General features: G+C 41.8%; 1 protein-coding gene and 1 long non-coding RNA gene across 4 annotated transcripts in view; both read right to left on the bottom strand.

Annotated features, from left to right (window-relative positions):
- The window catches only part of GLI3 (GLI family zinc finger 3), a 204,300-nt gene extending 198,833 nt beyond the window's left edge, over positions 1 to 5,467 (bottom strand). For both annotated transcript variants that reach the window (XM_030265326.4, XM_030265327.4), the window contains exon 1: positions 5,036 to 5,467. The gene's annotated coding sequence lies outside the window, so the exon portion shown is untranslated. The remainder of the gene's footprint in view (positions 1 to 5,035) is intronic.
- Positions 5,468 to 8,078: 2,611 nt separating this feature from the next.
- LOC140682654 (uncharacterized) overlaps positions 8,079 to 26,167 on the bottom strand; it is a 174,072-nt gene continuing 155,983 nt past the window's right edge. Inside the window, exons 3-4 of one of the 2 annotated variants that reach the window (XR_012054639.1) lie at positions 9,081 to 9,138; positions 8,079 to 8,659 (exon numbers count right to left, since the gene is read on the bottom strand). This is a non-coding gene — a long non-coding RNA (uncharacterized lncRNA). The remainder of the gene's footprint in view (positions 8,660 to 9,080; positions 9,139 to 26,167) is intronic. The other variant, XR_012054640.1, reaches the window with a different exon arrangement.

Raw genomic sequence — 26,167 nt, 5'->3', positions numbered from 1 at the left:
GGCAGCACTAATACACTGCTGACTAATGACTGGGCCATGCGGACAATGAATTTGGGGGTTGAAAACTAACCGAAACCGTGCAGTACCTTGACAAATGGGCTTTCAAAATTTCATTCACTGAATAACCTTTAAGCACAAAATTGGCTCAAGTTCTCTCGGGAATAATATGACACATGTTGTTGGACAATAAGTATTTTCCTTTTTAATTAAAACTATTACAGCGAATACATAAACATGATTACAGTGAATAAAATATAAGAGTTAACTATTTAGCACCTAGAAAAGACCGGACTCTGAATGGGAGGGGTAATGCCATACGTTCAGAAGGGTCAACAAATCCCAGGGTTAACCACCTGATTCACTGAAATTCATTCTTGGCAGAATATATTTTCCCTTCTTTGAGACATAAAGGAGAACAAGAACTTCAAAGGTATGTTTAATGAGCTGCTACAAGCACAATTGGTTAAAAGAGGCTCAGAAATTATGTACTAAAAGCGGCATTGTGCTTAGAATTACAACTGAAAAAGTCTCTTTTAAAGAGCCCCATAAAACAAATCAAGCCTCTTATAAACTTTGTCACCTTGTGTACTGACAAACACATTAAAACAACAGAAACCCTCTTTAAAGGAGCTCCTTTTTTTCGATGCAACTCGACTTCTAATTTGAAAATAGCAATTTTGGCTCTTTTTACAGACAGAATGAAATACCTAAAGTGTCCCTAAATTAACAAGTACCACTTGCCATAGACAGCATTGCCCTTAGCAGCTCCTAAAAACTTCAGAAAAGGATCTTAAAACAGGAAGCTTAGTGAGCTCATAAAACTGTTGTTGGAGCCAGGAACACATAGCATATTTAATCTGCAAACTGTGAGAGTCTACAATGATTTCAGCAAGATCTGAGGCATGCCCTCAAGGTTTGCTGGGATCTGGGATTAGGGAGTTGATAAGAACCCTCTACTGCCCATGGACATGTTTTTCTTCTGCAGTTAAACACAAATGCATAGAGACGTTTGACTGCTGCTTGGCGTTACTGCTCAAGTTATATAAAAGCTTTGCAGCTCCTTTTGCTGTCAATATATCAAAGTTTAAAAAAAATCATCAAAGTGTGAAATTTCATTTAAAGTCTGCCAGTCTACAGCTCTATTTCACAGACCTATCAAATAAAAGTAAAGATGAAAAATGCACTGAAAGAACTTGAAAAGTTTGCAGCAGCACCCATGCCCTATTTTTGTTTATTCTGTCTCATTTTATTTGATTTTAAAGTATAACAAATCAATTCCCTTATAAAAATGACAGAGTCTAAAGGGAGGATGTCTATAAAACCTGTGGTTAAAAGACAACTTGAAATCATGATTACAGCTGAACCTTTTCTTAAATAAAAAGCTTCCTCTGTAGCCATTTTAGCATTTTAATTGCCTAACTGCAAGTTGGCAGAAAATATCTTGAATCTTCCAAAACAACCAGAATTACTACAGAATATGAGTGCCAGAAAAACTAAAGCTTTCTTCAAAGTATTCTTTAGCTAGGGATTTACAACAATTGCATAAAGAAGAAAAGCCTGACTTTTAAGGTAATCTATCTATAGTCTAAAAGCATTAACATTCCACTACTAAGGTTTTCCTGAGGATTTCATGACTCGTTGATTCACTTTTCCTTCAAGTTTGCTTTTTCTTTGTACATTTCTGTCTCCATATAGGTGAACACACACAACACTGATCATTAAAATGCCTCCTTCCATAAATTCAAATAAACCCTGCTTTAATAGCCCTCAAATTCCTTATTTATCAGGCAGAGATGACTAACTTTTCACTAACACTCTGCAACATAAAAATATGCCATTCCTTCCTCTAATATGCAGACTAGAATTCAAATACACTACAGGAGTGCAGGTAATTGAATAGCTTTCCCCAAAACGAGGCAGGAAGTGTAACTGAAACTTTCATGGGTCACTATCAGTGCATACATTAATCTTGTTAAAAATTCGAGTAATCTGCAAGATGAACAAATTATAATGATGTCTCCAAACTTGAGTATTTTGGTTTTTCCAACACTATTCAGAAAAAAAAAAAATCATTTATAGCCATCGATACTTTAATTTCTTAGCTACAAACTGTTTTTCTGTTTGAAAACTAACAATCTTTTACAACTGATGATTACGTATAGCAGTAATAACTCTTTCTTGGCCACTGCACACCTTCTCAAGCCAAAAATGTTACTCTGTTTATGCAGGAAAATGCAGGTGATGTCTTTGTTTTGCAGTAGTCTACAGAAAAGCTATGGAAAACAGCATGTCCTGCTGAAAACCATATGCTATTACCAGAATGCAAGGCTGCATTCATTTGGGCACCTTAAGCCACAGTTTTGCTTCCACTGCTACTTAAAAGAATACACATACACGGAGAGAGTCCTTTTCTTACTCATTCTTCCTACTCATTCAAAATCACATAATCCTGCTTTTAAAGAAATAATTCCCTGTCCTTAAAATAGCCTCCTCTCATAGTTACTATTATTTATGCTTTTAGAATTGGGCTATACACAAAGCTGAAAGTATTTACATACTAACTAGTTATAGCCAAACCTTCCTTATATAAACAAACTCTCAAGAGGCTGCGTACAGTTTACATTGCTAAACTCATTCACCATTACTTTTAATATATATTTCCATGACTGAAATACAGTGGTGTGAAGATGGCAATTTTTACATTTTTGGGTTACTTTACTTTTAAAACACTGCATTCATCTTCCTTCAAAATAATCATGACATATATAATTAAGAAACTGTCAGATCATTATCAATTTTTAATAAAGGACCTAAATGAAATAATTATAGGAATCAATCAGTGAGGCACCTCTCCAAATTACAATGCAATTGAACAAATATTCAAACTACTTAAGGCCAGTTCTGGCACATTTCAATCCATAATCTCTTTGAACACCACACCAAAACCAATTTTGGAACACAGAGAAACATAGTGATTTCTCACTATTCCAGTGACTTAAACGATTTCAAAACAGATACCTACAGTACAGAGAGACAGAGAGGCAGCCGTGCCCTCCTAAAAATGTTTCTTGGTTTAATCAGCCACATGTCTCAAGGCCTCTGGAAAATTTCGCTTCCAAGTTTTTCTGTAGCACGCACACAAAAGAAACGAAGTCTGCACGCTGAAGCTTAAAAAATCATGTTTATTGAGGCTTGCAAATGAAGCGGGAAGTAGCAAGGGTGCGACGAAGAGGAGCATTTTGCTGTGAGTTGCTACTTAATGTTCTTTTAGTGAAGTAGCCTCTAAAACGTGACACTGTGTATCAAACAGACAGCTATCCGTACCTCTGACTAAAAGGCTCTTTGAGATGAGTACAGTCCATCATTTCAAACTGAAGTGGCAGCTGGAAAATGTGGAACAGCTGGCAAGGAGCTGGGAGAAAATGTTTTACATAAATGTATCTACATACAAACTGGCAGAAGGCCACGGACACCGTACCCGCAGGATCGGATAAAAATTACGCACCAGAGGGTTAAAAACAAAACTGGGGAGTGAGATGGGGAGCGAGGGGCGTGTGTTTCCTTTTACCTTTTCTCTTCACGTGGTGCGCGGGTTGGGGAGCGGGCGCTAGCAGCTGCGAGCCGGCGGGCCCGTCCGAAGGCGCGGGAATTGTGCCAACACCCACCGACTTCACGGGACAATCGGAACCGCGGCGGGCACGCCGCGCTCCCACCCTGCAAAGTTGGGCGGTGCACGGCCGGGCCGCGGTGCCGGCCCGGGGCGGCTCCGAGGCGCTCCCGCGGGGCGGCCGCGCCGCTCCTCCCGCCCGGCCTCGGCCGGGCCCGTCCCGCCGCCCCGCTCCCGCCTGACCCCGCGCCAGGGCGGCGCGGAGCGGCCGAGCCGCTGCTCACAGAGCCGCCGGCACCCCCGCGCCACCCTCCGGGACCCGACCGTCCCCTTCCTCGCAGGGAGCAGCCGGCAGGGAACGACGACCCCCGGGCGCCCCTCCGCCCCGCCAGATGTGACAGCGGATTCGCCCCCGCTCCTCTCGCCTTTCCCCCTGCGAAGTTTGTGTCGGCCTCCCGCCGCACGGGCGTGAAAACCCCCGGGAGTCGCTCAGGGAGTAGGGGCGAGGAGAAAGAAGGGGGTGGAAATAAAACAGCAGCTGTCGCCCGCACATCGGCAGCTCTGCCGCGGGACGTGCCCGGCCGAGCCCGGCTCGGAGCGGGGACTGCCCTCGCCTCGCCCCGCACCCCGCGCCCTCGGCTCCCGCGCTCCGTGACAGCCATTTTGGGGGTTAGACACCTCGGTCCCCCCCGACCCCCGCCTCCAAGTTAGGGAAGCGGGAAGCGGGCCGGGAGCGGGGCCGGAGCGCTGGGAGACGACAAGAAAGTGGCCCGGAGTAGAGCCGGGGAACAAAGAACTTCTCGCCCAAGTGGGTACGTACCTGCCGCCGCTGCCGCCGAGCCCCCGCACTGCCCATGGGCGAGGGCCGGGGCCGCCGGCTCGTCCCCGCGCCGCTCCGCCGCCGCCGCGGCTAGCGGGGCCGGCCCCCGCCGCGGCCGGCGGGCATCCCGCGGGGCAGGGGGACGGGACGGGACGGGACACAGGCGGGACGGGGGCGGCAGAGGAGGGCCGGCGGGTGTTGGTGCTGGTTGTTTTATCCCTGCCCGCCTCCCGCGGGGAGCAGCCCGCGCCTCTGCCTCCGTGTGGGGGTGTGTGTGCGCGGGTCCGACATCAGTTTCAGTGATCTTGTAATCTGATCCCTTCTGACTCACTCGCACTGACTGACATTTCTGATTTGGTTCAACAAAAAGAGCAGAGGGGAGGAGAAAAAGAAGAAAAAGAAGAGAGGGAGCAAAAGAAAAAAAAAAGTATCCCCAAATCTACCGCCTGGTACCAGTTTTGGTAGGGAAGGGGGAACCCCTCCGTCCCGTCCCGTCCCGTCCCGTCCCGTGCCGCCCGTCCCCTCCAGCCCCGCCACCGCCCCGCATTGTTTTGGCTCGGCGCACCCACCGAAGGAGGGGAACAAACACATCGCGCCGAGGTACTCACGTGTCGGAAAAGTTGTCCCTCTCTCTTTTCTCCGTCTCGCGCGCTTCTCTCCGCCGCCTCCTTCAAGTTTTACAGATGTTGCAGGGCTGCTCGTCGCCGCCTCCCCCTCCTCCCAGCGCTGCCCTCTGGATCAGATCAGGGGAAAGGCTCTTTAGGGATAACTCCCGATTCAAACACCCTCCGCTAAACTTTCCCCATTCCCTCCCCTTCCTCTGAGCGGCGGAGAAGGCTCCGCTCTCCTTCCCCCCTTCCCTCCGCCCGTTCGGGACGCGGCTGGCTGCTGCCCGGGGCGCGGGTGCCCCGGGCCCGGCGGGGAGCGGGGCCGCTTGCCTGGGGGAGCGGCGGAGGGCTGCGCCCCGGGGTGCGGGTCGGGCCGCGGCCTGCCGGGCTGCGACGCGAGCTCTCGGCATGACACCCCCGCTCCCCCCTTCCTCCTCCTCCTCCTCCCCCGCCATCCCCCCGGCCCGGCCCGGCCCGCCCCGGCGGCGGCCCAAGGGCGGCGACACCCCGCCCACAGCCAGAAGGCAGCGCGGGGCGACGGCGGGTCCCCCCCGGAGCGGCCCCTCCGCCTCGGGTCGCGCTTCCTCCCTCTCCCTTCTCTCCCGCTCCATCCTTCGGCTCAGCCTGCATCTGCAGCCCCATTTCCCGCGCACCGATGCCTTGGACACCCCCTTCTCCCGCCCGCTAAAAAATCAGGGCTTTTTGGGGGTAAACGTGCCCTTCGCGTGGGTTTTCTCTGTATGCTGCGGCTTCTGGGCTCGCGTTCGCTCTGGCGCCGCAGGCTGACTTGACTGAAGGACTTCAAGGAAAGTTTCACCTAAGCCATGTGACACCGAAAAAGAGCTCTTTTGGAGAAAAAATACAAGTGCTTGGTCGAGGGGAAAAGTGGCGGTGATGCCTGCGCCTGCTCCTCCTTTCCCAGCCCACCTGCCAGCCTCCTCAGCACCCTGCCAGGCTCCTCTGGCCTTCAACCTACGAAACGGCTCTCCTCTACCTCCGTCTTTGGCCCTCATCTCCGTTCTTCCTCCGGGCTCCTTGCGAGCAGGTTTCCCACAGCAGCATGCTGCAGTTCAGAAATAGCAGGAACTAGGATGCCATTTGTTCCAATATCTCCATCCTTCGGGAAATGATGTGTCCTGACAAGACACCTTACATTTCTAAAGTTCTGCAGATTGCTCCCTAATAATAAAAAAGTCTGAGAAAACGTAAATTAACACTACCACAACCATTTTCCATCAAGTCACAAGGCGGGACTGGCTCTCGGGAAAAGTATGTGTGTATATATATATATATATAAATGTATTTAAATTGTTGCCGTCACAATGTCAGATACTTTATATGCACTTCTGTTCATAACCTGGCTCACAACACAGCCAAGTAAAGATTTGTTACTGATACATGCAATTTAGCAAGGTACCCGAGCTTGGGCTACATTTGGAAAGTCCTCAAAAAATTGGTGGTTCTTGACAAAATGTTATGTTTGCTGATGGAAATGAAAGACTGATTTGATGCTGTGTATTTCATAAAGCTTCTCTTAGTCTCACCATTGAAAATGTTGATTTTATTACAAAACAAGGCTGCAGGTATTTGTGGTTTGAGATTACTTGGTCCACTTGTTTTTTAAAAACAAAGAGAAAGCAATCTTACCTGACTCAAAGGGCCACTTCAACCCTAATTTCCTCAGGCTAACTGTCTTGGTGTTGTTTTTCACCTGTAAATCTTTTCTGGGTGCAAGAAGTAGCTTTAGCGAGATGCCTATAATACATGGATGTCCCTGCTACAGTCAGACTAACTGCCCTGGCAGTCCCAGGGATGCCTTTTATATGCACATTTTACAGCACCAGGTCAGCACAGCCTGACTTTCAGGATAGACACAGTAGTCAGATGCTGTACACTGAGTGAGAGTTGCACATCGTTCAAGCTGCCGTGCATGCCCGGGCACTGTTGGAGGGGGGCACCGGGGACCAGATGAGAGCCTGTGCTCTGGTGCCATGCCTCCAAAGCCAGGGATTTCACAGCACACCAAGAGACAAATCTGCCCCTGCTCAGAAGGAGCAGCCTGTGGTTTCCCAAGCAATACTGCTGACATGCATAGTGCTACACAGGGAAGAGGCATGTGCAACACCAGCATCTGAATGCCAATATGAAGAGCTGATATTCTTCCAACTTTTTTATCTTATATGACTTCCTTTTCCAGTCTCATGTTCCCAGGAAAATGTTAGCTGTTTCATGATATATGATAATAGTGGTGTAGTACTGCGGATGTTTTGTTTTAGCTATATGTGCTATATACACCACCATATGTATGTACTTTATGTGACATGCACACCACCCCCTGTTACATATATATGTGCTGGGGGAGTGCTGGTGCACAGAATGATTAGGCAAACCTCAGGTCCCTTTACAGATATGTTTAAGAGCAATATGATTCCTTCGGCCCATTGTACTCTTCTCTCATTTTCTGCCTCTTGCTTATTCCTTTCTATTTTATGCAATCAATTTTCTTAAACTCTTTTTTTTTTTTCTCTTTGTATAATGAAAACCCTTAAAAGTAACAGGGGAAATTAACCAACATCCAAAATGATACTTCGTAAAAGAAACAAATTAATGTGGAAAATCCTGTTTGACTAACCATTTATAATTCAGTATTGCTGATGTTAAGATACTGCTTTTAATAATAGCTTAAAAGACATTCAAACTGGGGCATGATTTTGAGACTGGGCCTTCAAATCAGTATTCATCTTAAACTTTTAAAAAAATAAGCTATTTCCTCAGAGTTTGGACATCTTGTTACATCATGAAACAGCTCTTTGAGTTTTTGGGTTTTTTTGTTTGTTTTTAATATTATTCTCACCAACTCTGCTCAAGACACATATTTCTAATTTGAGATAAACCCAAAGCATTTCTCTACACTCAATTCACATTAAGACAGACAAAAAAATATAAAGAGGTGATAGAATGCTTTAAGATTTGCTTATGAAAAATAGCTTTCTGATGCATTTCTGAGCAGTGAAAGTCTTGAGAGAAGGGAAACACAGAAACAATAACTGAAGTTTCTGCTTATGCCTCTGTCTGCTCAGGCCAAGCAGGAAATAAAAACTGATGGTGAGTGGGTGACATTTGCCATTTGAAACATATTGCAAATGTTTCAACACCTTGACAATGAAGAGTGTAAAAAAAGCTTAGAACATCCAACCCTTCAGCTTAACAAAATGATAATGGGCAGCTCTGTTCAGGGAGGTGCCTTTCTTATCATCTTTCATGTCTGATTCAGAGGTATCATACTTGAAAGATGCAATGGGAAGACAAAAACTACACATTAATAAAACATAATGATTTTTCCACATCTGGATTGCCCCTCCAAGAGAAACTAACCTCTGAGATTTGTCTATGATGTTTCCCTGCAAGTAGGAATTGGCTCCTGCAGAAGACCTGTTACCCTGTAACAAAACTCATTTCTCTGACTCAATATGCCACAACCACAGGGCATTTCTGCTCTGAGTTATATCATGCATGATACTTTTGCATTTCTTCAGCCTACCTTGTCTCCCCACTTCTTCTCAGCCTCTGACTTGAAAATTACAGTCCTCCAAGGTGTGCATTTGTCTTCTCCTTTTGCTGCACCTGTTGTTACAGGAAAGCACAATCAGAAGGAGCAGAGACTCTGCTCATAAGCTGTATGCAAAAGACCTGATATTCAGTGACACCAAGAGCCAGTCTCCTCACCACTCCCAGTTGCACCACCCTCCACCTTCTCTCCAATCCCAGCAAATGCTCTACAAGACATATTCAAGGACCTTAACTGTTGCTGTTTATCCAGTTGACATCCACTAGAAGACAAAGGTTTTAAAACAGTCCCTTTCTTGACAGTAGGCATTGACAGTAGGCAATTACAGGAATACATTCTATGAAATAGACAGGTCTGCTGTGCTTTTACAGGGACAACCTCAGGTAAAACTGTGGAATATGGAGCAACGGCACCGATTTCTGGTCATTTATGCAATATCCATCACAAGAGAACTTGACCAGTGCATCTTGCCCCTACCTATGCATCTCCTGTGTTGCATGGTTGCCTCTTACAGCAGAGGTGTCTCAAGAGGCACCTAGCGGAAGGAAAAGAGGAGTATAAGATGGTATAATGTCAGAATCCTCAAAGTCTGCACAAGCTGCAGCTGGGGGCACAAGGAAAGATTCATGGCCCAAGGTGGGATGAAGAACTAGTGCGTGGAGGCGACCATATTTGGGAAGGATATAAAGGTCAGGCAAAAACCTTATCTGCAGTTACTGTCAGGCAATTGATTTAGAAAAGGCAAATGATGTGGGGTCTGAGAAAGAACTAATTGTTTGGTTCTGAAACAAATTATAAACTGATGTACCACTACACACTAGTGTAAATTAGTAACTTTGGATTCTTTCATTATTTGGATGTTTGATTTTTATTACTGCCATTGGAAAAAAAAAAAAAGGAAATTTATCAGCAAATATCCAGATATGTCAAATAGCAACCTTCATTCAGGAGTCTGAGTTTTCTAAGGATGGTCATTGCAGCCTTTCACAGACTTGATATACATAATTCCTCTGGCAGTCTATCGCAAGGAACAACTATGTCTTTCTCCTTTTTTTGCTAACACTGGGGACATTGCTAGATTTCAGTGGAAAAAGGACTGAAACCTAATGATCAGATTTATCTTTCTACTCTAGCAGATCATCTTTTGTACACCATCCTATTTCTCTGAATGGTGAATCTAACTAACCTAGCTATTTATAACATATAGTCATCACTAAGTTTTTTGAACGCTGTATAATAAAATTAAACAGTGAATAATATAATAAAATATAATATAATTAAAATGCAGTGAATTTTTAGCCCCTTCTATCTTGTAAATATGTAAAATTACATATTTATTTTTCAGATTCTGTTGTTATTACTGAAGGAAAATTAAGACTAAGAGCTGAGTTTCACACACAGACAAAAAGGACAATTTTATGCAGTAAATTCTTTACTTTTGGACTGTCTACATAGAAAGTCTGAGTTCTCCATCTCTTAAATACTAACTTATTAAAATACTTTTACCCTCCTTGACTTTAGATGTATGTTTGCATTAAAACTCTTCATTACTATGAACATTCTTCAGAAGAATATTTTCTTCTTACAGGAAATTAAAATTGTGTTGTACTGCGTGAGATATTTTGATATATGACCATAAACACACCAAACAAACAAGCCAAGGGAGTTTCCTTTGTTTGCTTTTAAAAGCACCCTGTACATGTTAATTAACAGGCAGGTAGCATATGGAGGAAGAGCAGAGTGTCTCTAACAGGCTACATCCAATAAAGACACAAAAATTGTAACATTTCACACAGATTAGGCATAAATAATCTGTTTATCTCCTTTTTGCTATGCTGTAATAAGAAATGAAATTGCTAATGGTGATGATATTTAGTTTGGTATAATTAGCTAGATAATCATTAACATCCACTTTAAATGATCTGGGATACTTTCAACCTCTCTCTAGGGAATTGTCTCAGCTTCTCTCCCAACTGAGCCATTGAGCTACAAGTGAAAGGATTTAGCAGTATTTTGTAGGGTATAGTCAGAAGCCATTATCCAGGATATATAGTTTATATAGACTGTTCTAGTAGAATTTAAACCAATTCCTTGAATGGAATCACCTTTATCAGAAGAAAGGACAGTTTTTTCTAGCATATCCAACCCTATGTTAGCATTGCCTATTATAGTTGTGTCAGTCGGGATGGGGGGATGAGAAGAATATCACAGATATATAAAGGATCCATCAAAATGTCTTTTTTTTTTTTTTGTCAGTTGTTGATGCAGTGAATTGGACAGACACATTCTGAGGTGAATTCAGACACTCCCCTAGGAAATGACTAGGTTTTCCCCTAAATCTTAAATCTACTAGCCAACATTTTAAAGCATGCTCAAATACCATAGAAGGCTTGTAGTTATCAGACTTTTTGTCAGCCTCTTAAGTAATTATTTCAGTAGTTGGTGAATACCCATTGTTCTAGTCCAAATGCACATACAGTGCATTTGTTTGCCTTTTTTTAAATGGCAACAGAAAAAAAATAGATTCATTGCTTCTATTTCATTCTGGCTTTGTATAGCTATAGAGATATTGCTTAGTGGGCATTTGCAAATGTCTTTTTCCTAATATGTTAATGCTACATATTTTAATGTACTACTACACTTCTAGCAGATAGTCCCAGTTAGAGTTGTCCCAGGTAAGGTGCGACAATAGAGTTTGTAAATCAAGTAGCATCCCATGGGCATTAAGGGGCCCCCAAGAACTGCTAGTTTGTTCTCTTTGCCACTTGGGTGCAGGTTCCAATCTAGTCAGGAATCCAGACAATCCATTGGACTTAATCTGTCCTTGGTGGGCACTTGTCTTTACAGAAAGATACAGTGCAAACATATTTGATGATATCTAGACAGGAGACATATGAGATTAGTGAATCTAAAGCATGAATTTCTGATCCATCAAGACCTCATGTTATATATCTATCTATACCTCTCTCAATCTGTGTTTCACATCTATGTGTCTACCAGTTGCTGATTTAGTCTCATTCTGACTGGACATTAAACTGTGCACCCACTAAATGGATCAAAGAAAATGCATATACTGCATCAGACAATATTTTGAAGGGACTGTTGGTGACTCTGTTCCCACCCTAACTCCTGTCATCCCGCTCTGTACCAGGCTACAGTTCAGATAGACACTAAACCTCCAGTACTGGATAAAAAATGCCATTCCACTTCAACATAAAGCTGTTCTGTAGACAGAAAGTCAGGACATCAAAAAGTACAGTCAGGATTTATACCAGATGAGATCTTTTCTATTCCTCTGCAGTCAGCATGAAAAAAAGCACAAGCTCTGTCTGGTTAATTTGGCAGAAAGATGATCAGGTACTCACAGAACATAAAGTTATGGCTGGTGTGTGACCCAGCAGCATGCACAGCTCTCATTAATGGCAGAGGACAAGAGTCCCATGTACACATACACATCATATACATACAAAAATGCTGTCAGAGCCTTTCATTTTCCCTGCAATTAAATAACTTGCATCTCATTTATGTCAGACTATTTGAGTTCTCTCATTCCCACTTCTGAAATGAAGTACATCCACAAAAGCTTTGGAAGAACTGATGAGCGGGAGATTTGCACTATTTCACAAGGGAGTAACACAATTTACACCTCTCTGTACTAAGTCTGAGCAACACCTTAGTTGGAGACAAGAATGAATCTGCAGCTTAAGGTCACACAGTTTTGTTCCAAGGGAAGCAAGGCCCTGCTACTTCGGAAAAAAAAAATACATACACTGATGTGCCAGGTTCCTTTTACCAGGGCTTAATGACACACCCTTGCCTATACACCTTTAGCGAGACAAGCCAAGCAAACATGGGATTCCAGAATAACAACCCATCCCACAATATGCACCCCCTTTCTTTAAACTATTATCATATTTAGTTCTTTGGTACTACTTCTTCAATTTCTCATTCACAAAAATGAAAAAAAGATAAAATCCAGTAAAGCTGAGCTCTTTCTGTCCAAATCTGAGGTCTTGGATTGAAAGACTAAGTAGATAGATCTCAAAAGTACACCTTGCTAGTTATACAAATTAGAAGTTTGGAGAGGAGCCCCATGGATCAAAACCAGCCATCCTTGGCACTGGTCTGGCTGTAATGCTCACCACTAGCGGTCCAGAGTGGAATACCCTGCCAGGTGGTAGCTAACAGTGACTGAACTTTCTGGCTCTTCTCAGGGTCCTTTAGCAAGCCAGGGCATCCAGGGAAATGCAAGTCTTAAGTGAAAGCAGATGTCACATTTTCATCAATCATGTCAAATATTAATCTTGCCTCCCAGTTCAGTATCAAGGCTCCCTGGTTTCATTGAAGTGGATGCAATTTTTCTCATAGGCTTTGTTGGGCATGAGGAATGTAATTTCAACAGTAAATTCTAAATTTAGCTGGAGTTACCCACCTGCTAAAAGTAAATAGTAATCCTTTGTATGTTTACAGGATCTCATCCTAAGTAAACTATTTGGAAAATAAGGGATAGAAGAGCATTTTCCTTAGGAAATTATGATACTTTGTCAACATGCCTCAAATTTGTCAACAGTCGGCTAGAATATCTAAAGTATATGTGACAAATTGGAAGAGCTATATGTTACTTTGTTTGAACCAAAAAGGTTTCTGTCCTGTAGTACTCAGGCAAACAAAAAGTCTGTGAATTTTACTTGGATAAACATTGCAGGCTGGTGCTAACTTGTCATTGGTGCTGAAACAGACAAGCAATTGGCCAACTAAGAAAACAGCAGACAAGGAAAACAATGTGAGACATGCTATAATATATAGTACTGAGTTTTGAACCAGTAAGACAGAGCCAAACACAAGTTTAGAAAAAAATCACCAGAGTTTTAGGCAGGAACTATTTGTTCACAGTCTGTACATTTATACAGCACAATAAGACCATGCTCTATCAAAGGCTGTAGAATATTTTACAATGGAGACCCACCATGGTTTTATAATTATTGTCATCAGCTCAAGTAACCCCCACAAATAGCTATGGAGAAAAAGCAAGCTTGCAGAATATCTCAAAGTCAAACATTAAGCTATTAAAAATGAGACAAAAATTTTACATGCATTTAGGGTGAAGCACAATCCAAAAGAAGAATACCAAATACCATCAATGTGTATCTATCCTATGTTCCTTGTAAGTTTTCAACTTTTCCCTTTCCAAAAGCGTTTCCATGGTAGATGGATGAGTTCTTACCCTTTTGCTTGATCTATTATTTTACCCTCTCAATTTTATTCTGCCCTTGTGTTTATTTGTTTACTTTATTGAACTATTAAACTAGACTTAGAAATGAGATTCTTCCTATCTTTCAAAATATTAGTTACTAGGAACACAAACAGGACCAAACCACTTCTATTTTTACGTAGCTTTCTGAATGTATTTGTCGAATGACGGATGTGATACAACACAGTACATAATAAAAAATAGAGACATCAAAGTGTTCAAAACCTATGAATTTTACTCTCATACATCATGAGATGTGCTTTAAAAATATGAATATTCAGCTGAAATGCTGCTGAAAGTTCTCAGATCCTTCTGGTTACTCAGATGGTGAAAAGAATGCAACAGAAATTGAAACTGCACTACACTTAAAATTTTGCTTTGTACCTGTGAAGGGAGGGAATATACAGTATAAAGCACTATGATGGCTGATGCTAGCAAGATTCTGGGGTCTGGAGTTTAAACAAAGGAAAATAAGTACTTGCAAAACGCCATATGACATAGTGTGATACCTGAGTTAAGAATTGGAAATCTAAAGACACTGCACAAGGAGAAGTTTTACAAGGCTGAAAGAAAAAGAAGGAAGGTACTTTTTATTTTTCTGAGTACTTAAACCAAAGGAAACTAGTAAGCAGAAGATGGTAATATGATCAAAAGATGACAGAGAGCTCTACTCATCTTTCACCATATACAAGTTTGTGACTACTCATAGTATGTCCCAGATATAGATAAAGATCAGCTAATGGATGGAAAACAGAAAAGCAAAGTAACAAGATAAAAATTATGTTGGTGAGCAATAAGAGCTTTATGGAGAACTTGTAGCTATCTAAATATATAAAAGTATATAAAAGAATTTGGGCAGGGCTGTTCAAAAGAACCTAATCTTCACTAATACTTGTAAGCAGACATCATGTCAACTGTACTTTAATGGCCTAAAAGCTCATTGTCCAGTTTGAACTTCTCATCTGGATGCCCTTGACAGTCCCTGTGTTGCAATTCATCTCCTCTAAAACAGGTGACTAAGACAGGATGAATCAGTCTTTGGAAATCCAGGGCAAATTAATCTTTCCGACTGTGAGGAAGTCATGAGAGGAGGCAAGCATCTGGCTGCCCCAGCACTGTCTGGTGAGACAAATCCCACCTGGACTCTGACCCGCCAGCTCTCTGAGCAGTGCTTCCTTCCATCTGTGGTTCCTTCCTGGTAGTCAGTGACTTCAACTCTGACTTCTGCCTTTGCCTTCTTTACCTTTGCCTGATAGAAGTATTCCATACAATACTTCTGCAACTAAAACATGAAAAAAAAAACTCTGCTCATGGATCACCTTCCGCAGCACAGTCTACTGCAAGCAAATCAAGCCTGTCCTTTGTCGTCTATACTGGTTTCCCAAAGAATCCCAAAGAATATGAGATTCCTCATCTTACTGTATCTAAAAAACATGCCTAATGCTTCGAGGTGATAACCACATAATAACATCATTCCTCAGACACACTGGAGCCTACCAGAGAGAATCTTGTTTGTATAGGAAACTGGGCTAAGGCAACAGTGAGGAAAAATCTTTACTGTCTTCTGTTCCAACCACAAAGCTGCGAGCTTCTACCTGCCATCTCCATACAGGGAAGAGAAGCACAACAATTAAAAACAAACAGAAAACCTCCAACTGTCAAGGCAGACCTTCAAAATTTGTGTGCAGAAAGACAATGAACAGGGTTTACTCAGCTCTTCAGAGCTTGGAGAAGGTATGACTCATGAGCAATATGGAGGACTAAACATTCTGAGGTGGAGTTGAGGAAAGCTTAATTTATAGTTATGCCCTCCATATCCCATTTAGCAGGCCAAAGTGTGATTAATTTGTTCTACCACATTGGGTTGTGTAAGAGGATGTGCTGAGTGCTAATATATGAGCAGTCTAATATCACAGGCTGTATCAAACCATGAAAAGTTCCATTATCCAGAGCCCTGACTACTTGAGGAAGTTACAGACAGTCGGTAATTTACCTGTGCTGTATGATCTTTGATGCAATTATATCACTCTCTATGTCTGTTCAGAAAGAATAGCAATGTCCAAAAAACATGAACTTTATTAAAAAATTCTTGGATCACACATAATTTTTTTTATATTCACCACAAAAAGAGCATCATGTCTTTATGGTCTAAATCAAGCAATTTTTATGGAGTGGGGAGAAAATGTGTTGGCTTCAAAGTCACAGATGCACTATACACTTGCATATATTATTCCAGTAGTATAAGCCCAGGTATCAAACCTGGTGATTGATTTATGTGCTCTGCTCCTTTGACCTGTGTGCAGGTCAGTGGGTCATACTCTGCAGTCCTTATCCAGTTGCCTCTTCATTGTTTTTTACTGCCTGAGTCTGGCTGACATCAGTGAGAAACTGCCTTTAGCAAGAACAACTGAATAAAAACTTCAAAACTGGTCCAGTATTTGGTCTGCTATTTTTGAAAAATCTGTTGAGACTTGTAATAACAAAATGACGCTGTAGCTTTTCAAGACACTGAATAGCATAAAAACCAAAATGAGCCTATTCTGCAGAGAAGGTTGAGAATTCCTTTCCTCTTCCCAAACATGAAAAAGAGATGAACTCTGCTACAGTGCCTGTTAGCAGCAAACATGATGCCCTAAGGCTGGAAAAAGCTCAGGGACTTACTGAGATGCTTTCCTCCCCAGGGCTCTGCTGGAGGCAGAAGAATACTGCTGATGTTGTGAAGATGCTTAGCAGAGGGTAGGATCCATCCTTGCAGGTAGGCCAGCTTCAGGATGGCATGAAGCTTAACAAGTCAAAGCCAATGGTAGCAAGGTGTGCTCAGAGCAAGGCAGCCCATCTGGAAGCATCTCCAGCTATACCTGAGATGGAGCCTTGGTGGGGATCAGTGAGGTACTGGTGAGTCTGCATGTGATAAAGGCATGAATCACAGGAACGAGGTTTACTTTGGAGAAAAGCTAACCAGAGATAAATGTGAAGAAAAATGTCCTTCTCAATTAGTCTTGGATTCCAGTTATGCAGAAAGCTAACCAGAACTGGGAATGAGTAATATGTGACAGGTACACATCCTCCCAGGGTGGCAGATATTATCCCTGCCATAGCTCCTGATTGTTTTCCCCACATTATTAACAGCATCACAGTCTAATCTGGACGGCATGGCCGTCAGCTGGCCCATCCCAGTGCCCCGACCACATGTGTCAAGGGAGACAAACAACCCTTCCAACCAAACCAGTAAAGACAAACCCAGTACATCACTTTATCTGGAAAACCAACAACACACAGCAACGCACATGTTCATATTCTCACTACCTGCCCCTCTTGAATTTAGGGTCAGAGATAGAGAACCTCAGGGTTCCAAGTTTCCTTTGCAGTTATTTCCAGGTCAGTTGGGAAGCAGCTACTACTCAGACTCCATTTCATGAGCTAAGAAACCTCTCCTTTCTATAGAGGATAAGGCCTTTGGTTTTAATTCTCTTTTCCCTTCCCTTCCCTTCCCTTCCCTTCCCTTCCCTTCCCTTCCCTTCCCTTCCCTTCCCTTCCCTTCCCTTCCCTTCCCTTCCCTTCCCTTCCCTTCCCTTCCCTTCCCTTCCCTTCCCTTCCCTTCCCTTCCCTTCCCTTCCCTTCCCTTCCCTTCCCTTCCCTTCCCTTCCCTTCCCTTCCCTTCCCTTCCCTTCCCTTCCCTTCCCTTCCCTTCCCTTCCCTTCCCTTCCCTTCCCTTCCCTTCCCTTCCCTTCCCTTCCCTTCCCTTCCCTTCCCTTCCCTCTCCCCTCCCCTTTCCAATATCAAGGTGCCCGACCAAGCCTGAGCTTATACAAGAGAACCAGAGTGATTTTCATAATTCTGAATAAAATATATTAAACAGCATTGTTTTCCTAATAAAGGATATAGAATTGTGGTTTTTGTACAAAATCTCAATCACTGTTACTTATTTTTTCTTTAGTGTACAACTGAGACCAGAGTACCACTCTCTTATCCACAATACTCATGAAGCCATTTACCCTATTTCAATGCCAATCTTACTTTGCCTTACTTTTCAAAAAGCTGAAGATTGCACAATATTTCTCATAACTAAAAAAAAAAATGTTTCCACTGAGGCAACCCTGACGACAACCAATGGGCTGCCAAGAAAAATAAAATAAATACTTATTTTTCTGAAACAGTGTTACCCTTCCCCACCATGCTGACCTGTGAGACAGGGATTGCTTTGAAAGTGTCATCTCCTTCATGCTATATAAAATGTGCTATAGACAAGTTTTCCAAACAACGTCAGGGTGGACATGGTCCACCTTTCATCATATCTCAAATGGATTGCCTTTGAAATGTAGGTAGAGTAAATCACCAAATTGACACCCACCTTCCTACATCATTTGCAAAGTTTTTCTTATCATACAGAAATGTTACATCTGTTACTGAAGATTCAAATGTGCAACTGTATATGGACTCACATTTGTACATAGACAGTAGCACAGTATTTCTAGTCTAATCCTGGGAAGGTTCCATATACATTTGCAGAATCTAAATCTGAATGGGGGGGAAGTGCTTAAAAAGTTTTAGACAAAATATCTTGTTAATTTTAGTGCAAAAATCCAAGCTGGCTTTGGGAATGTCAGTCATAATCTCTTAGTGAATAAGTTTCTAGATTTCCTCTCTCTTCTGACTGAAAAAGGCTAAAATTTCTTTCATAGTGCTCAAATTTCTACTTTTTATAATTGTTATTGTGTGCAATCCATGAGAATATGGTTCTTCTGGTGTAAATAGATTGCTCTCATCTAGCTTTCCAATGTGAGTGACATATTAATAGAACAACATTTCTAATTCTCTTAAGAGTTGACGCTGGGAAGGTATTCTTTAAAAACAAGTATGCTTGTTTTTTCATCATCCTAGAGCACATTCAGAGCAATTCTGCTCATTTCATTGAATTTGTCTCAGTGTAAATGTGGTTTCAATGAGGCAGACTCAGACTAAAACAAATAAGTATTTTTGACCAGTCATTGCAAAGTTAATGTCTTTCATGAGTGAACTCATGGGGCAAGACTTGCAAAAAATGTTGAAGTCATTGCATCTGCTTACATTAGAGATATGTTTGAATCAGAATCTTCTCAAGTGGTGTATTAGCCAGACAGTAGATCAATAAACAACACAGACAAACAAGTATCTTGTTTAGAAGTGTGCAAGTGTTTCTACAGAGGAAGGAGTATGACCGTTAGGATGCTTTTTAAACTGTAAACACATCATTACCCAGATGTTTAATTCCCCTCTTAGACTGCACAATAATAAATACTAATAAAACCTTTAAAAACTCTGGTTAGGATTCTTTAGAGCAACTTATCAAACTACTATTTTTTCAAGTCCAGGAAATGCTATTTGCATTCCTGCTTCTTCAGTACCCCACACCTAATATTTTTGGTCTAATGATCCTCAAAGCTGAGTGCCTGCAAATCTCACAGGAAACAAGGAGTACCTTGGATTGTTGAAGCCACTTTTTCTACATCTTTAAAAGATGTATTTTTAAATTAATTTTACTTATCTATGAGCATTTTAATAGATTGAATTGAATTCTGCCAAAAATACACAGGAAACTAAGTAGGAATCTATTCAGTGTTTAGGGAACCCACTTCCATTAAGCAACTGATCTTTGTCAGTCCCGTGAGTGCTCACCACAAACAAGTTCACTGTATATGTCCACACTGCCTATGTCTTTCCTTTCTCCTGCAATCTGCATCATAACTGGAGCTTCTAATCCATTCATTTTCCACCCTCTATTACTTACTACCCTGGCAGGCTTTGCCCCATCACTTACATTAGGAAAAGCTCTTAAAACCTTGTTGGAAATAACAGGACTATTGGGGCCAGATACAGAAATTCAACTCCAAATGCAGAGTTAGGGAAGTGACTGGCAATGAAAGGCTTTCATTACATAGTGATGGAAAGTGTTAGTGGTGGAAGGAAGAGAGAAGACATAAGAGTGGAAGAGAGTCAGAATTCTGACTGGAAAACTCAGGAAATATTAAAGAAAAAAAAGAATACTAGGGAGAATAGAAATGCACCAGCCCACAACTGGCACTCTCTTAAGATCATTACAGCAGCAGGAGCTGAATTCAAGAGGTAGGAACTCGTTTTTACTGGGGGAAAAAAAGGATGGTTTTCATATATTAAAAAAAAAAAAAAAAAAAAAAAGAAAGAAAGAAAATTAAGTGGAAAAGGAATACATATTCTTTTGTTTTGACTCATTTCTTTTGGCTTTGGGGTTTTTTCAGTAAGACCTGGCAGGTATCTGCTCTACCGGGGCACATCACTGCGCTATTCCTCTATGGCTGCACTGGTCCCATTTCCGGCTACAAACGGATTTGAGGGCACTGCTAAACCAATGGGAAGAGCTTTGATGGGGATATGGAAGCAGCATGTATTTTCTGCAAGCAGGAAGCACTTTTCTGAGTGTTCTACCACAAAACAACTTTATGCATCATGAAGAGGCTGCCATGGCATCCAGATACTCCAAACACTTCAAAAGACCACATTTTTTTAGACACATGAAACTTCATTTTCCCAACCTCTCAGGTTCTGGTTACAGCTTTTTGGAGGGAAAACATATTCACTTCTAAATTTCTACCAATGCTACCGTTTCAAATTTCAGTAACTCTCCCTTTTCATATTTTTCTTCCTTTGGCTGTTCTGTGTTCCTTTTCTCTTCCCCCTCCCCTCCCCCCCACTACATGTTTGGAGATTGTCCAAAGAAATTAATTAAACTTGAAGGACATGATATTTGTTTCTTGTTTCAACCTCTTTCCCAGATTCCTTCTGCTGGGCGTTGCCCTTAATTAACAACATTTTTGTTTGAAATCGTATAGTTAATGATCCCTGTGTTCTCACTGTTTTGTTTGGTTTGGGTTTTTCCTATTTCCTTCTTCTGTTTCTTTTCCTGCTTTGTTTTGTTGTTGTTAAAAAATGTAAGTTTATTTATTTGAAAAGACTATACTGTTTGTCCAAGTGAGTATCTTTAAGTGCAAAAATAAAAGCCAGGCTGATTTAGTTGCTTCTTTACTGTCTCCGCTTAATGACTCTGTGGTTTCTATTTTTTTTCTTTCTTTTTGTGTGTGTTTCTAATTCCAGCTGTGTAACACACATCAAACCAGATTGTGGTTACACTTCTTGGTGAACTATACTATTTAACATTTCATTTAAAAAACAATTAGACTTTCTTCCCCCCAAGAAAACAAAATAATACTATAATATTCTTTCAGTTACATTCACTGATACAGGATAATTGATTTCCGCTGTACATTAAAGAAGTTCTATTCTGTTTTGTTGGCAACACCAAATCATTTTTATTTAATTAATGTTTCAAAAGGTAAACTGATTCAATTAGGATAACTTTTCAATGGAAATTGTGAGATGCAGAAAGTTGAAGGATCTTGTGTGACTTCCCCATGAGAGGAAAGCAGACAGCTTGAAATCAACTGAGTTTCATTAATAAAAGGAGAATGTAGCTTAGTGGAATCACTCTGGAGCTCAGCTGCTTGCAAAAACCCTAATTTTATTTCCCACACTAATGTTAAAAAAACAGAGAGCTTATTATAAGGATGCTTTTCTCCCCCCTGCCACCTGTGCCCCACCAATAGCCAGCTTTATGGAGCCAAAAACAGCAAACAAAACACTTTTGCAAAAAAAAAAAAAAATCGGATGAGCTATTTAGAGTTGCAAAATGAAGATAAAATCTTGCAATAGATAATGGATGTGAGGGGAGTATAAAATGATTAGGGCTGCATTATGTCTTGAACAGAAAATAATGTTACACCATCCTCCTAGGAAGTTTTGTTCTCAGCACCTCCTTTGTGGTAGGTGGACAATTACACATTGCTGATGTGCCAGAAACCATTAAGACAGGTAGCAGTGGAAGGTGACCTACTTGGGCCAGCAACAGGGCAGTGAAGCCAACACTCCTTTCACATCTTTCTTCTCCCCCTTACTCTTCTAGTGCACCCGGAAAGGGACCACTCTTTTTCAGTGTTTGTGAGGATGGACTTCACAAAAGGACAAGCATAAGTAGAACCAGCCAGCTCAGACAGTGCAACCTGAGGACTCTGAGGTCTGAAAAAGTCCATGACTAATGCTGCTAAACCCCTGCCCCCTTTAAGAGTTCACAAGAGCAGCAACACTGTTTTATGAGACCCAAAACTCATCCTCCTCCCTTTACCTCTTGGAGTGAGATAATGTTACCTTGAAACCAGCAAGAAATAGTAATTCTACGTGCCATATTCAAAACCAGAGAATTTTTAAATACAGGTTTGTGCAGTTCCTACTGAAGCCCCAAAACCGAGGAAAATCTGTTCTTCATCAAGGCTTTGGGTCACATGCCATTCATCTGTGTGCATGGCACCCTACTGATAGTGGCTTGTGGGACTGACACACAGAAGAAAACCAGCGTGTAGCCCCTTTAGTGCTGCATTTCTCCAGTGGATATATTTCAGCCTCAAGCTGTAAATGGCTTAAAATGCAGGTACTGCCTCTCATTATTTGTGCCCAGACTGACCACTGATGCTATTGAGGAGGGGCACGCAGGAAATGCGGGGTATATTGCCTTATCTCATGAATGGAGGTTATGGCACTTCCTTCAAAAATTCGTTTTCTTAACCATCAGGAATGACATCTGCTTTTGGTGAGAATAACTCAAGTCAGCTAAAAGATGATGGGGAAATGGCCTCCTGCTTTCACCCCTGAAGTTACTAGGTAATCATTTGTCTCTCTTATAAAACAGGAATAATATTCCTTTTAAATTTAGATGAGAGAAATGGAACGCATCCAGCAAACCACAGAAGTCAGATAGATGCCAGTACTGAAGGACGCTCACTTAGGTAGACAGGAAAACAACAGAATTCTCACACTACTTCTCCCTTCCCCAAGTTGTGCAATAGAGAATTGCAAAGTCTCTGAAAAAATGAGCTAGCAGTGTGTGCAGGACACTCAGAAATGCTACATAGCAAAATCTAAAGCACTGAGTTCCACAGGGTGGTCAGCCAAAGGGACTTTGTGTTGATGATGCAATATCTGTAACTTCATAATCTGCTTGAGAAATGTGGTGAAGAAGTTTCTAGAACTATTTTGATCTGCGCTGGAGCCTCCATGTGTACTTGCAGCTGAACAGTTAAAATAAATCCATGATAGGAAAACACCAATTTCTTCACTTGCAGCTGAACAGTTAAAATAAATCCATGATAGGAAAACACCAATTTCTTCACTAGGTGAGCTTAAGGGGGAGCACAAAGCTCATCTCTCCTCTCAAGCTCAGCACTTTGGCTAACAGGCCAAACAGCATTGTTGACAATACAAATTACCGACTAATTCTTTTACACACCTTACTTAAGGAGATAAGATAAGCCCAGACACAGTCGGGGGGGTGTTTACACTGGTTTGACACTTTGGTATCTCTGGTACCATGTCCTACTCTCTGTTCATCTACCAAGAAGTAACTGGGGGACAGGAGGGCACGATGACCATTCTTCACACACAGTAATACTGCTCAGAGTATGAACAGTGAAAGGTGGTTAACTCTTTTCTCCTGGTGAGACTGGGCCATGGCAGTGGAGGAATATGAGTTGGTTGAAGAGAGGAACAAAGTAAAACAAAAGACTTTCCCTTAACTCAGGAGTCAGGAAAATGGGGACTTTTCCTGATCCCATCCCTGTCTAGACACATTATCGTGATCCAAATGGAAAGCATTTAATTCATACTTGGGGCAGGAAGTAGGATTCACTCCTCCTATGTTAAGGGAAGACTACTCCAACAAACCCCTTTTTTCTCTCAGCCCTGAAAACTCCTGATGTGACTCAAGGATATCAGCCACAAGAGCAGTTTACAGCTTGGTGTTGTCAAAAAATAATAACACCATCAGCACATTAACAAATCAGGCAAGTACACAATCACTCTCCTTTCCACTCCAGCCCTGTCCAACATTCCCACAGGGAACAGATGCCCAAGACTCCTAGTTCTACCTTCAACATTCTTTTATCACTTACAGCTTTTATGTGGCATTCATGGAATGAGGATAGCTACAGTTCTGGCAAGAAAATTGTATTTTCAATATGCCTCATGATGTTCCACATAAAGCCATACCAGCATGTTTTCAGAAGGTAGAAAAAAGGTGCAAACACAATAGAAATAATAATCAAGCAAGCTTAAGCAGTGGGGGAAGGAAATGAGCTAATTTCCAAATGCTCAGTGCCCAGTCATGGAGACCAAGGGCAGGTAAACAGGAAAAGAGAGGAAGGAGGAGGTCATTACACCTTTGGCTATAGAAGCTCCTTGGGGTAGTTGTTTAAAGCAGCTGCTGCACTTATCTTTAAGAGGTGAAAAAAGACATAGGCTGAAGGACTGTCTGAGAAGGGCTAGACCTTGAACAGGTTGTGGAGTCCATACAGCCAGCCACACAAGTCAATTGAAACATTGTGGTTGTTAGATGCTTGTTAAGGCTCTTGCTAAATGCAGTTCTGTTCTTTTAAATTTATTTTATTTTATTTTACATTGCTGTAAATCTGTTTTTAATTCTTACTGAGAGTTACAAGTGAAAATGCATCTTGGCTAGGGATGAAGTTGATTCTTAGCAATTTAACTCATGATATACACAGTGAGAAATTAAAACTCCCCAATCTCAGCTCCGTCACACTTCGTTCCATTTATTTTCATTTGAATAGTGGGGGCTGAAACCTGAAAGAATACAAACTCAGATTTGTTGAATGGGCCAAACTCGCTCTGGTTCCTTCTGATTTGCAAAAGTAGAAGACTGTGGGCTGAGAATTCACCAGAAAAATGTGCTCCCATCTCAAGGTAGAAAGATAGGCTTTTCTCCATACCAAGAGTACCAGGAGTGGCCAGGGGCATATTCCATAAGGAGATTTGGGGTCTTGTTGCCTAGCCATGCAGTACATTAATCAGGCAGCCTGCAGAGAGGGGCTTCATGGGTCATGATCCAGTTGTCATGCTTCCCTGCAAAACATATCCTGGGGGTGAAAGTGAAGGATACTTAGGACACCACAGATGTGCAGATTAACAGAGGGCCAGCAACATTTAAGCATCTGAAAAGTCCCTAAATCTCTTAATAGATCTTATCTTAAGCCTTAAAAAGGTAGAGAAGACCAGGGAATCTGAGGAATTCATCAATTAAGTGACTTCAACCAGCAGGAATTCTGGGGGATCCTGGACACTGAAGTCTGGGAAGTGTGGCAATAGGATGCCAATGATATTATGGACTCTCTTCCCTCACAGTTCAAGAGAGACACTGGCACAACAAAGTGTAATTTTAATTTCCCTGCTCATGTTTCAGGAAATCTTTGAATTTGCAGTTAATTCTCTTTTTTTCCTTTGCTGCTTGTATTATTCTCTCCTTATCCCAATAATCCAAATGTGTTATTTTCTCTCTAATTTGTTCCCAGAGATGGCAGGGTAGGGAAATAGAAAACAGAAGTCAGAGACCTTGGGAGTATAATGAAAATGAAATCATGTGTCTCCAGATTAAAAAGAGGAAATGTATTAAACCTTTAAAAATACAGATTAATCAATTATGTATGCAAAAGAGGAGACAAGAATTACAGTCATGAAAAGCAGAAGGAAATCCAGAAGTACAGTATATGCCTCTGGGATCCTCCTGACTCAAATCCAGCAAAGGGATGTATTTTCCCTCCATGCATGCCCATAAATCCCATGAATGTCAAAGGGACACTGTTCATTTAGAATAGGTCCAAAATTTAGGTTTAGAGAAAAGAAAAAGGAAAGAGGCTTCATAAAACCTATCATAACAGCAACAGCTTTAAAATTTTTAAGCACATTTCAGGGACCATTAAGCGGGGGAATAAAAAGAGAGAATGAACAACTTCAGTCACATTGTTACAATTCCCACACTAGAGACTCTCCTTTACAGTAGGGATATATTGGCTTTCATTACACATTATACCAGTGGAAGAGGCCTGTGGCTCTCAAATAGATGCACCAGGGAACAGTGTGGGGAAGCACCCCGAAAAAGTTGTCTTGTGCCCTTTAGGAAAATCCAGTGACCTGGCCTGCCAGCAATATGGTAGAAAAGAGAGCGATCAAAATGTCACCACCTAAATTTAGTGTTTTGTTTTCTGCTGTTGCAATCCTTGAGAGATACTCAGGATGTCTTCTGGATAAGAACATAAAGAAGGAAAAAAATTAAGTGCCCATTTATATATTTGTGCTTGGAGAGCCAAATTTTACCCAACCAAATTGTCTGAAACAGTAAGCTAATTCTTAAAACCAGCATAAAAGTGACTCCTCACACTGTTGGTGGCGTCTTCCTTTAGTT

The sequence above is a fragment of the Taeniopygia guttata genome, chromosome 2 (assembly GCF_048771995.1).
Source record: "Taeniopygia guttata chromosome 2, bTaeGut7.mat, whole genome shotgun sequence".
NCBI classification, from domain to species: domain Eukaryota; kingdom Metazoa; phylum Chordata; class Aves; order Passeriformes; family Estrildidae; genus Taeniopygia; species Taeniopygia guttata.
Note: the sequence above shows the minus strand (reverse complement) of the source record. Positions and strands in the feature narration are given on the sequence as shown.